The 12913-nt window shown below is 49.1% G+C and overlaps 1 non-coding gene and 2 pseudogenes across 1 annotated transcript; 1 reads left to right on the plus strand and 2 right to left on the minus strand.

The window, feature by feature from the left end:
• The first annotated feature begins 1766 nt into the window (after window positions 1–1766).
• Window positions 1767–2337, plus strand: LOC138943850 (uncharacterized; annotated as a pseudogene).
• Window positions 2338–5159: 2822 nt separating this feature from the next.
• On the minus strand, window positions 5160–5314 carry LOC138943852 (5.8S ribosomal RNA). The gene has a single exon (XR_011448559.1). It is a non-coding gene; the product is annotated as a 5.8S ribosomal RNA (ribosomal RNA).
• Window positions 5315–6156: 842 nt separating this feature from the next.
• On the minus strand, window positions 6157–7989 carry LOC138943855 (small subunit ribosomal RNA; annotated as a pseudogene).
• Between the last annotated feature and the right edge of the window lie 4924 nt (window positions 7990–12913).

The following is a 12913-nucleotide window of genomic DNA, read 5'->3' on the forward strand; positions in this document are numbered from 1 at the left end:
AGATTTGCCAGCTTGCTATCTGAGGATATTGTAATTGACTTGATAAATTCACTCATAGACTTCCTCCAAGTCTCATCAGACCTTAGGGTCTGATCGCTCTCAGACATTGAGGGTTCTGGCGTCTTTTCAAGTGCTCTACTTTCTACAACGTTAGTAATGTCGCCACACGCACTTGTTTGTGGCAACAGATCATGCGATGATACTATATTACGCGGCTCTCTATCGTGCAAGCATCTTCTCTTGTCGCTAATCTGTTTCAATGTTTTGTCCGGGAAGTAATGCTGTAGCTTTTTATTAGGAAAACGTGCATCCTTGTATGTTTTATTTAATCTTTGCAGCATATTTGTTTCGTCCATCGTCCATACGTATTCGCGTCTTCCCGGTGTGCCATGTGGTCTTTCCACTTCCTCTTTCCGCTTGTTGTTACGTGTTTTTGGATGCGCGTGTCTTTCGTGTTGTGAAAGTCATATTTGTGTCAAAAGATAGCACACACTCGGAGCACTTGAAGGGTCTTTCTATTATTTGATGAGGGCCTTTACACTTAGGTCGGTGACCATTCCAGTTTTTCAAACCTGGAAAAGTTTTTGAGCACGCATTACATTTTAACAATATGTCCACATTATTATGCTGTTCTTTGTAGTGATATATCGAATCTTTTAAATTTAGGAATCCTTGTAAAATATTTTTAATGCGGCAAATATCACAATGCGTAACATTCGTCTTCAACGATACATTTATAGTAATCAGTTTATCATTATCTTTATCCATATTGCAAGCCAAGTTGTCATCGGTGATTCCGTAATCCACAGCGGGTAAACCCGCCACAGGCAACCCAGAATCGGGGTTGTCTGTGTCCGAGGCATTTTTGCGCGTTTTAACCATAGCTAATATTTAATTTTAAATCGAGCATAAGAATCCTAGATAGTAAGAAGACTCATTAGCCAGTGAGAAAGCTTGGTCGTCATAATAAATACTTTTCGCACCAGGCTAGCTGCCTAGCCACATATGTGGATTCGGCAGCGGCAGAAGCGGCAGGCATCGAGCTTACACACAACTTCCGAAGTCGGTTATGCTTCATAATAGGGATCAGAGTTCTAAGCAAAGGCATGCCAAGCCCGCCACTCTGTATCGGCGCATGGAAGTATCCAGCAGGGACATCATGGGGCAATCGCAGCCAGCGTCGAACCGCAGTTCTTACCAGCACGTCCACTCCTCTTAATGTTTTTGACGTGACTGATCCCACTACCCACCGGTGGTAATACCGTGGGAGGAGACAGTCACGGAACAGCCGCAACCTCTGCTGAAGTTTGAGCGGTGCTCTCGTTAAAAGCTCGATGGATTGAGCTAGAGGAGGGACGCTTGCGTATTCCCTAGCACCTTTATATGTGCTGCCCAAATAGGTCCAGACCTCGACTGGGGATCTCTGCGGTAACAGCGCTCCCCCCACGGTGAAGTTAGGTGTTAGATCGACTTTCACCTTCTTGTCTCGGCCAGACGCTACCAGTGCTAGCACTCCGGTCTTACTAGCATTAATGCTCAAGCCATTCAGTTCGAATGCGGCGTTAAGCCGCGTAAGGTCTAAGGTTTAAGAGAGTCATAGTTACTCCCGCCGTTTACCCGCGCTTGCTTGAATTTCTTCACGTTGACATTCAGAGCACTGGGCAGAAATCACATTGCGTCAACACCCGCGAGGGCCATCGCAATGCTTTGTTTTAATTAGACAGTCGGATTCCCCTAATATGTGCCAGTTCTGAGCTGAGCGTTGAATGGCGGCCGAAGAGGACGACCACGACGGCTCGCGCCGCCACGGAAACCTCGCAGTAAGGAAGATCCGCGGGAGGCCAAGGCACGGGACCGAGCTCGGAACCCGGGACCGGCGGGAAAACGCCGACCGTTCAACTCGCCCAGGCCCGGCACGTCAGCCAGACCCACTTCCCGACCAAGCCCGACACGCCCCGCTTCTCAGAGCCAATCCTTATTTCGAAGTTACGGATCCAATTTGCCGACATCCCTTACCTACATTATTCTATCGACTAGAGGCTCTTTACCTTGGAGACCTGCTGCGGATATGGGTACGAACCGGCGCGACACCTCCACGTGGCCCTGTCCTGGATTTTCAAGGTCCGAGGGGAAGATCCGGACACCGCCGCAACTGCGGTGCTCTTCGCGTTCCAAATCTCCCTGCTAGAGGTTTCCAGGGAACTCGAACGCTTATACAGAAAAGAAAACTCTTCCCGGATCTCCCGACGGCGTCTCCAGGTCATTTTGGGTTACCCCGACGAACACCCTTACGAGGGCCCGAATTGTATGCGGTTCCGCTGCCGGGTTCCGGAATAGGAACCGGATTCCCTTTCACCCGACGGGCGTGTGTCTTTATATACATCATCATCATCAAAACGTCGCTCGCCAGCGGCGACGGAACGCGCGTAAAGCGACGTTCGTTCGCGACTCGCTCGGTTCTGCTGTTTTATTGCTGTGTTTTTTCGACACTCGAGTATATTGTACGCCGTCATTAACTTAGGATTTCTCCTAGGGCTTAGGATCGACTGACTCGTGTGCAACGGCTGTTCACACGAAACCCTTCTCCACGTCAGTCCTCCAGAGCCTCGCTGGAGTATTTGCTACTACCACCAAGATCTGCACCGACGGCGGCTCCAGGCAGGCTCGCGCCCAGACCCTTCTGCGCTCACCGTCGCGACCCTCCTACTCGTCAGTGCTTCGTGACGACGCGAGGGACCTTGCGACACCGTGCCAACAAGACACGACGCGCCCGGCGTTCCCGTTGCCGCCCCACTTGCCGCTGATGGCAGAGTATAGACTCGACGCTTCAGCGCCATCCATTTTCAGGGCTAGTTGCTTCGGCAGGTGAGTTGTTACACACTCCTTAGCGGATTACGACTTCCATGGCCACCGTCCTGCTGTCTTAAGCAACCAACGCCTTTCATGGTGTCCCATGAGCATCGAGTTGGGCGCCTTAACTCTGCGTTTGGTTTATCCCACAGCACCAGTTCTGCTTACCAAAAATGGCCCACTTGGCACTTTGATCCGAGATACTCGTGGCTTCATAATTCAAGAAAGCCAGAGATCTCACCCATTTAAAGTTTGAGAATAGGTTGAGGTCGTTTCGGCCCCAAGGACTCTAATCATTCGCTTTACTAGATGAGACTCGTTCGCGTTCCGTGGGGAACGGTCGAGTGCCAGCTATCCTGAGGGAAACTTCGGAGGGAACCAGCTACTAGATGGTTCGATTAGTCTTTCGCCCCTATACCCAGTTCCGACGATCGATTTGCACGTCAGAATCGCTACGGACCTCCATCAGGGTTTCCCCTGACTTCGTCCTGACCAGGCATAGTTCACCATCTTTCGGGTCCCAACGTGTACGCTCTGGGTGCGCCTCTTCTCGCGATGAGAACGAGACGCCCAGGCAGTGCGAGGCCGCATCGCGACGCGGCCCATCCTCCCTCGATCGACGGCCAGGGTCGATCTTCACTTTCATTACGCCTTTAGGTCTCGCGACAATTCCCAATGACTCGCGTACATGTTAGACTCCTTGGTCCGTGTTTCAAGACGGGTCCTAAGAGTACCCAAAGCAGTAGCGTCGCCGACCGGTATAGATCCCCCTCGATTCCCACAAGGGAATAAGAGGGACGTTCGACAGGCCTGTCGAAGGTGAACCGTACTTCAACCAACAGCGAGCCAGGACCGGGGACGGCGCAAAGTCCGTAACCTCCGAGTACCGTGGCGCGCGCTTGCGACGGCCTCGACGCACCGTAAATAGTGCGGCCTGATACCTTGCGCGTACCGCCGAGCAGCCGGCCGGGCGACCGGGGGTTTGTCGCGTGCCGTTTTACCGGCGACGCGTCAGTCACCGCACCCGTACCGTAGACCGACACCCAGCGGGTCGCGACGTTCTACTTGGGGAGAAGTGCACGACGACGAGCGCCGAACATCGACGCACGGTAGCGTGCCCGCGCGAGAGCCGCGAGGACTCCGCGGGACATCGCCCACCGACGCGAAGCCAGCGCCGCTGACGATGAATCTCCCCGTTCGATCTTTTGGGTTTCTTAGGTTTACCCCTGAACGGTTTCACGTACTCTTGAACTCTCTCTTCAAAGTTCTTTTCAACTTTTCCTCACGGTACTTGTTCGCTATCGGTCTCGTGGTCGTATTTAGCCTTAGATGGAGTTTACCACCCACTTAGAGCTGCACTCTCAAGCAACCCGACTCTAAGGAGAGATCCTCCCGAGACGCACACCGGTCGCTACGGGCCTGGCACCCTCTACGGTTAAGTGGCCCCATTCAAGATGGACTTAAACGCGACGCGACACCTCGGGATAAGCGGATCCTTTCAAACACCACATTTTCCTACGGCGGAACAGCGGGATTCGGTGCTGGGCTCTTTCCTGTTCGCTCGCCGCTACTAAGGAAATCCTAGTTAGTTTCTTTTCCTCCGCTTAATAATATGCTTAAATTCAGCGGGTAATCTCGCCTGCTCTGAGGTCATCAAAAAGATTAGTTTTCGATAACCGTGGCCGCGCCGCCTCCCCCGCCGGCTCTTTTCTCACTTACTCCCACCCTCTCTCTCTCTCCCTCAACGGGGAGAGATGGAGAGAGGAGTGAGAGAGAGATAGAGAGCGAGCGTCGGGAGAGCGGCAGCGCCGGCACAGCGGCTTCCCATTGTACTCAGAGGAGTGGCGAGGAGACGCGTGTTGTTTGTGACAACGACTCTTCCACGCGCGGCTCGCAGCCGCTAATAGGTGGAAATGTAAGCCTGGGCGACGACGCGCCGCGGTTCTCTCCTACCGTTTGCGCGGAAGGTGTCGCGCACCAAGACTCGCGTAAGAGGCGCGAGCGCGCGCTGGCGCACCGGGAGACCGCGAGAGGGATAACGCAACGTGTGTGCGCGTGTCTTCTACTCCCTCTCTCCTTCGACAGTTTCCGGGCGCGCGCGTGCAGGCTCCCTATCTTTACTTACTGCGTGTGTGCGTACGCTGCTCTCACTCTTTTTTTTCTTCGGTGTTATTTCAGACGACGCCAAGGGGCCTCCTCTCGGGATGGCTCGTCTCGGGCGAACGTCCAACGATCGCTCGTACACCCTTTACGCGAACGGACACGGTGGCCCGGCACGCAAAGGCGCAAGCAGTTTCGAGGTACTAAAACGACCCTCTGCCAGGCGTGGTCCGGGAATTGTATCCGTGGACCGCAATGTGCGTTCGAAATGTCGATGTTCATGTGTCCTGCAGTTCACAAGTTGACGCGCAATTAGCTGCGTTCTTCATCGACCCACGAGCCAAGTGATCCACCGTTCAGGGTAATCGTTTTGCAATTCTTGCGTTCAACGAACGCTTCGTTCATCCATCTTAGTCTCCTCTCCGAAGAGAGAGAGATAAAATCGTTGGCCCTTCGATCAGCCTGGCCGCGCGCGTCCGAGCACGCGCGCGGACCGCCGCCACCGCTGGGGAGGCTACGGCACAAAAGTTTCGCGATCGGAGCGTCTCTTCCCCGTATATATAATATAATAATATATATATTTGGAAGAGCCGGGGCGGAATGTTCTTTGAAGAAACCGTCGGACTTGATCGGGTGTGATCCGTCCTCTCGCCCGTTCGTCCGATAGCCGCGCGCTCGCGTACAAACACGCTGACCGCTGCCCCGGTGCGGGGAGGGGCGCGTTCACGAGCGTTGCGGACGCACGGACGGGCGTAAGTTACCACCGGTACGCGCTAACGCCGGATCGTAACTCTGCGCTTGGCAAGAGCGCGATCGGGTAAGCGTCTCTGCTCCGAATCGCATTCATCTAATTTTGCAATTTGCGCAACGAGCCTCAACGGGTCGCGCGCGACGCGACGCGACGCCGGTTGCGGCTGCGAAGCTTAAGGAGAGAGTCTCGGATAATCCTCTCCTCCTCCATCCCGCTCGCACGACGCCGACCGCACCGAAAAAGGCCGACGGCGCTCTGCTGCTGGCTTCCCTTTCTCTCTCGGGTCGTCGCAGAGGCGCGCGGCGTTCGACGCGCGTCGTCGTATTAGTACATGCGGGATATAATCCATCAATTCCATTTTACTTTCATATCTGTTTTCTTTGTCCATTCAGTCGCCGACTGCTGCGAGCGCGCGTCCAAAAGACTCGAGACGCAGAGCAGGACCTCCGGAATGTTAATGATCCTTCCGCAGGTTCACCTACGGAAACCTTGTTACGACTTTTACTTCCTCTAAATGATCATGTTTGGTCATCTTCCCGGCAACATCGGCAATGCCGAGACATTGCCGCGTACCAGTCCGAAGACCTCACTAAATCATTCAATCGGTAGTAGCGACGGGCGGTGTGTACAAAGGGCAGGGACGTAATCAATGCGAGCTTATGACTCGCGCTTACTGGGAATTCCTCGTTCATGGGGAACAATTACAAGCCCCAATCCCTAGCACGAAGGAGGTTCAGCGGGTTACCCGGGCCTTTCGGCCAGGGAACACACGCTGATTCCTTCAGTGTAGCGCGCGTGCGGCCCAGAACATCTAAGGGCATCACAGACCTGTTATGGCTCAATCTCGTGCGGCTAGAAGCCGTCTGTCCCTCTAAGAAGATTTGTTTGTACGTTGGTAGTAAAAGCCCCCGCCAGCCGAAGCCGGGGGCCTTCGCGATACCATAAGGTACGCCTATTTAGCAGGCTAGAGTCTCGTTCGTTATCGGAATTAACCAGACAAATCGCTCCACCAACTAAGAACGGCCATGCACCACCACCCACCGAATCAAGAAAGAGCTATCAATCTGTCAATCCTTCCGGTGTATGGACCTGGTGAGGTTTCCCGTGTTGAGTCAAATTAAGCCGCAGGCTCCACTCCTGGTGGTGCCCTTCCGTCAATTCCTTTAAGTTTCAGCTTTCCAACCATACAACCCCCGGAACCCAAAAGCTTTGGTTTCCCGAAAGGTGCCCGCCGAGTCATCGGAGGAACTTCGGCGGATCGCTAGCTGGCATCGTTTATGGTTAGAACTAGGGCGGTATCTGATCGCCTTCGAACCTCTAACTTTCGTTCTTGATTAATGAAAACATTTTTGGCAAATGCTTTCGCTTCTGTCCATCTTGCGACGATCCAAGAATTTCACCTCTAACGTCGCAATACGAATGCCCCCATCTGTCCCTATTAATCATTACCTCGGGGTTCCGAAAACCAACAAAATAGAACCGAGGTCCTATTCCATTATTCCATGCACGCAGTATTCAGGCGAAGGTAGCCTGCTTTAAGCACTCTAATTTGTTCAAAGTAAACGTACCGGCCCGACTCGACACTCAGTAAAGAGCACCGCGACGGGATATTAGTTGGACCGCCCCTCGCGAGGCTAAGCCCACCGGTAGAACGTCCCACATCACGCCAGTTAAACTCCGCGAGCGGTGAACCGACGATGTGCGACACAGATTCAACTACGAGCTTTTTAACCGCAATAACTTTAATATACGCTATTGGAGCTGGAATTACCGCGGCTGCTGGCACCAGACTTGCCCTCCAATGGTTCCTCGTTAAAGGATTTAAAGTGTACTCATTCCGATTACGGGGCCTCGGATGAGTCCCGTATCGTTATTTTTCGTCACTACCTCCCCGTGCCGGGACTGGGTAATTTGCGCGCCTGCTGCCTTCCTTGGATGTGGTAGCCGTTTCTCAGGCTCCCTCTCCGGAATCCAACCCTGATTCCCCGTTACCCGTTACACAAGTTATTCAGAGTCACCAAAATAAACGGTGGACGAACGGCGAACCGCCCGCCACCGATTGGTTTTGATCTAATAAAAGCGTCCCTTCCATCACTGGTCGGGACTCTGTTTTGCATGTATTAGCTCTAGAATTACCACAGTTATCCAAGTAAATGTGGGTACAATCTAATGAACCATAACTGATTTAATGAGCCATTCGCGGTTTCACCTTAATTCGGCATGCACTGAGACATGCATGGCTTAATCTTTGAGACAAGCATATGACTACTGGCAGGATCAACCAGGGAGCTTCGTGTTCGGTTACTCGAGTGGAGCGGTAACGCGAGCGAGCCCGAAGGCCCGTCGCTATTAAGCTCTTACTTCTCGCGCCGCCGGTCTTTATTAGCCGGTCGGCGACACTCTATCTACTTACTACTTATTACGCAACACACTTTATGCGTGCGTCTCGTCTTCGCGAGAGGAGCGAGGCGGTCCGTGTATATAATAAACCTCCTCCTCTCTTACTTCAAGATCATTCTCCATCTTATATTATGTATTATAAAAAGATCATACACATTCTCATTCTCCCAATGTAAACGCGCGATCGCGAGGACAGCGCGATTTACCCTGACGCTAGATCGACGATGCCGATGCTTAGACTTCGAGGATAAATGTGCTATCGTGCTTTTAGCACGCACTTATATTTCGCTACGGCGTACAAAGCGTGCGGGAAGAACGTTGTAATCGTCCTTCCACGCCACTCGTATCCGTGGAGTAAACGTTCGGTAAGCGCGACCATTCCGCTGCTGCGTCCTAGACGAGAGGGAAACACACTAGATGCGTGCGCGCCACATAAGAGTCTTTCGGTTTTGCGACACCGACTCGTGGCAATGCTGTGCTCGTAATAAAAGTGTGTTCATAAAATAAGCGCCGAAGCGCGACACGTCATACCTCCTATAATACCCAACCGGACTTCCAGGCGGTCGGCGACGACACGGCTTTGCTTAGCGAGCGCGAGCTCGAGCTCGTCGAAACTTTGTCGACGAGAGCGTAAATACAATAGTCTCTTCCCTCATAGAGACGTTCAACCAAGCGCAGGGCCCGGTGGGTGAGTACAACAGCCCCTGTCTCTCTCCACTGTACCGAGGCACAACAGAGACAAACGGATGGGGATGGGCTGCCGGAAGATTGGATGTAGAGGGGATAGGAAAGCCGAGTACGGGAACGTATCTAGGTGCGCTCGCTACATAAGAGCCATTTGGTCAATCTGACACCGACTCGTAGCTATGATGTATTAAGGGATTGGTAAAAGCGACAGAGTAGACAGATCAATGAAAGTGTTAGTAACGAAGTTGTTAGTGAGAGTTGTTAATTAAAGTGGAGTAAAGAAAGAAAGAATAGGGAGAGAAAGACGAGATAGAAAAACAGAACGTGTGTATGTGTGTGTTGCTACGTAAGAGCCATTTGGTCAATCTGACACCGACTCGTAGCTATGCTGTATTAAGGGATTGGTAAAAGCGACAGAGTAGACAGATCAATGAAAGTGTTAGTAACGAAGTTGTTAGTGAGAGTTGTTAATTAAAGTGGAGTAAAGAAAGAAAGAATAGGGAGAGAAAGACGAGATAGAAAAACAGAACGTGTGTATGTGTGTGTTGCTACGTAAGAGCCATTTGGTCAGCAGTGCTGACACCGACTCGTAGCGTTACATGCTGTATAATGAAATAAAGAAATGGAATAATAAAGGAAGAAAAAGAGAAAGAAAAGGAAAAAAAGGAGAGTGTAAGAGTGTGTGTGTTGCTACATTAGAGCCATTCGGCCAGCAGAGCTGGCACCGACTCGTAGCGTTGCATGCTGCTGTTTTATGTAGAGATAGAGTGGGAAATAAGAGAAGAAACTGGAGAAAGAGAAAGCAAGAAGAGAAGACGAGAAGACGTATCGTTAGTTTTAGTTTTAGTTATAGTAAAGAGAAAGTACAAGAGAAAAGAAATGAAGAGAAAAGAGTATAGAGATAGAAAAGCGATAGCAAAAGCGATAGTACGAAAAGGAGTGAAAAGGCGTTAAGGTGAGAGCTTTTAGCTCAGGAGGGAAAGAGAGTAGAGTGACGAAAAAGAGAAAGAAGAGTGAAGAGTGTTAGTGGTGTTAGTAAGTTTTGTTAAAGAGGGGTGATAAGAAAGAGAGAGAGAGAGGGTGGCTTTCCCAAGGGTACAGGAAACCTGAAAAGAAAAGAAAAGATTAGTAACCACCGGTTCCGTCGCCGCTGGGCCAAAGACCTCAGAAGCGCAGGGCCCGGTGGTGCGAATATTGACAGCCCCTGTTCCTCTCTACTGCACCAAAGAACAATAGAGACGAACGGATGGAGATGAGCTGCCGGGAAGTGCGGAAGGTGTGTGAGAGGGAAGACCGGAAGGACGCTGTCACTTGTGAGCCATTCGATTAGCATCAGATCTCAACCATGACAATCCCGGACCCCGAGATCGGCTCAGAACATCTCTCGCGCGGGCCGGGATCCGGTGGATCAATCCGGATCACCAGCACCGGCGCAAGGATCAGTAGAGAGCGTCACCCGGACGTCCATCAGAAGGTCATAGTATCACTGATGCCGGCTCATGACTGTGCGGAAAAGGGGGAAAAACTTCGCTGTGACTAGACTCAGCCGACACCTACCGAATCTTACTTTCTAAAGTAGGTGGCGTTTTCAGGAGTACCACGAGAAGGTGGATGCTCAACGTGAGAGGCTAGAGGTCCTAACTAGAGGACTGATATCGCTACGCGATTTCGCATCGCATAGCGATTCGCATCACGTTCCAACCCCGACTCTCAGACCCCGAGATCGACTCAGAACATTACCCGCGCGGGCCGGGATCCAACGGACCCGTGGATCACCAGCACCGGCGCAAGGGTCAGTAAAGAGCGTCACCCGGACGTCTTTAGGAGAGCCACGGTAACTCCCAGTAGATAGGGACATTTTTTTTTTCATTTATTTCTCATTCTAGTGCGGCACCCGAGCTAATGCTCGCTGCTAATAATCTCCGCTTGTTACACCTTTTTATATTAATGTGTCTGTTTATTTGTCTATATTTACGGTTTGTATATTTAGCTTAACTTTACTCTGATTTATTTATTTATTTTATCTTAACTCTGCATATTTTGTAACTTAATCTATAAAATTTGCGTCCTCTTACCTGCAGTGTTTTTACTGCATTTCCGTCCCTAGCCACGTGGAGGCGGGTCGATTCTACTGTCCAGATAGTTTTTCTTATGATTAAAAATGTCATTTGTTATTTTGCTCAATTTCAAGTATGATTCCTTATTCTCAATCAAAATTTTCATTGTTTCTTTTTTCTCTATAATTTTTTTTAAAATGTTGCTTTCTATTTTATCCTTTCTAATTTCATTATACTCTGTACAGTCCAAGATAATATGTTGAACATCTTCCGTTATATTTATACAAAAGCAGCATTTGTTAGTATCACTTCTACCTAATTGTTGTAATTTACTATTTATCGTTCCGTGTCCTGTTAGTAAATATGTTGTGTAGAGTCCAGGATGAAACCATTTTTTGTTGTTTAATGCATAAGTTACGTTAGGTATAAACTCGTAGGTTACTCGTCCTTTGTTACTATCCTGCCATCTGCTTTGCCATACTTTCATCGCTATCTGCCGAATTTTCCTTTTTTCTTTGTTTACATCTTTTTTTGTCAAGTTTTCTACATTCTCAGATATTTCGAATTCTTCCCATTTGACTCTAATACCTGTTCTCATCTTCATTTGTATGCCTCTTATGGTGATCATAATATCTATTGGTAGACTACCAGTTAGTACTTGTAAGGCTACTGTCGAGACTGTTCTGCATGCCCTTGACAAGCTAAGCAGAGCGAACCTTTGTGCTGAGTCTAATTGTCTTTTCACATGAGTGTGTTCAACAGCTTTGTACCAAGCTCCTGCTCCGTAACATACAATAGGTAAAATCAAAGCTTGATACATCAATCTTCTTGTTATATGATTTAGTCCCCATTCGGTTTTAACGACTCGTTTTAGTTTAGCGCAAACCTTTTTTGTTTTGTCTTTAATATATTTTGCATGTTCTATAAAGTTTCTTTTCCTATCGAGAATTATGCCCAGGTATTTTACTTCGTCGTAATATTTTATTTTTCCTTGATCATACCTCAAAGACGGTAATCTGTTTGTATTTAAATTGCCCTTAAAGAGGATTGCTTTAGTTTTTTCATTGGATATTTGAAGCTTATGTTCCATTGTCCAACTTTTTATTTCAATAAAAACCTGTGAAGCCTTCAATTCGATTTCTTTTCTTGAATTGCCGTGTATTAATACCAGCAAGTCATCCGCGTATGCCACATAACCACAGCCTTCAATCTGGTTTTTTAATAGTTTATCCATGATCATATTCCAGACGATCGGTCCTATGATCGATCCCTGAGGACAACCCTTTTCCATGTTGGGTCTAGCTGTTTGATGTCGAGTTGTAACCGTAAGTCGTCTGTCTTTGAAATAATTGCTCATTGTGTTAAAGAGCGTTTCCGAGCATCTAGCCTCTATCAATCTGTGAAAGATTGAGTACCACCACAGATTATCGAATGCTCCTTGTATGTCTAGAAATACCCCAACTGTATATTTTTTATTTGACATATCTATGTGTTCTACTATGGCGCCTTATGCAGCTACTATGGCGCCTTCTGCTGAACATTTCGATTTAAAACCAAATTGACAGTCATTGTGCATGTTTTCTGCTTCGTATACTTGTATTATTCTATTAATTAAAACTCTCTCGTATATTTTCCCTAAGACCGGGAGCAGAGATATTGGTCTGTATGAACCTGGGTCGTATGGATCTCTATCCCCTGGTTTTAATATAATTTTTAATTCAGCACTTTTCCAGCTTTTGGGAAAAACTCCCTGTTTTAGACATTCATTAAATATATTTAGTTCATTAAATATATAAGGATCACTTTTCGCGAGTGCGTGGATAAACTCGGTCGGGATCAGGGCTCGTGAAAAGGTGAGACACACGAAAAGATTTAGATATTGTCTTTATTTGCCTCTTTCGGCAATGGTCGATTTACAATAGTGAGCGTGCGGTGGATGGTGCAACGCGCTACATATAATGCGCGTAGATTATTCGGTGCGCGATGTTCGATATATCGAACCGCTTACAATATTCGTAAAACCGTGTTTATTTTGACGGCACGCGAAACGCGCAAGAAATCGGGCGCG

This window comes from Polyergus mexicanus, unplaced genomic scaffold, assembly GCF_030449975.1.
Source record: "Polyergus mexicanus isolate NDT 795.1 unplaced genomic scaffold, iyPolMexi1.0 SCAF_47, whole genome shotgun sequence".
NCBI lineage: Eukaryota > Metazoa > Arthropoda > Insecta > Hymenoptera > Formicidae > Polyergus > Polyergus mexicanus.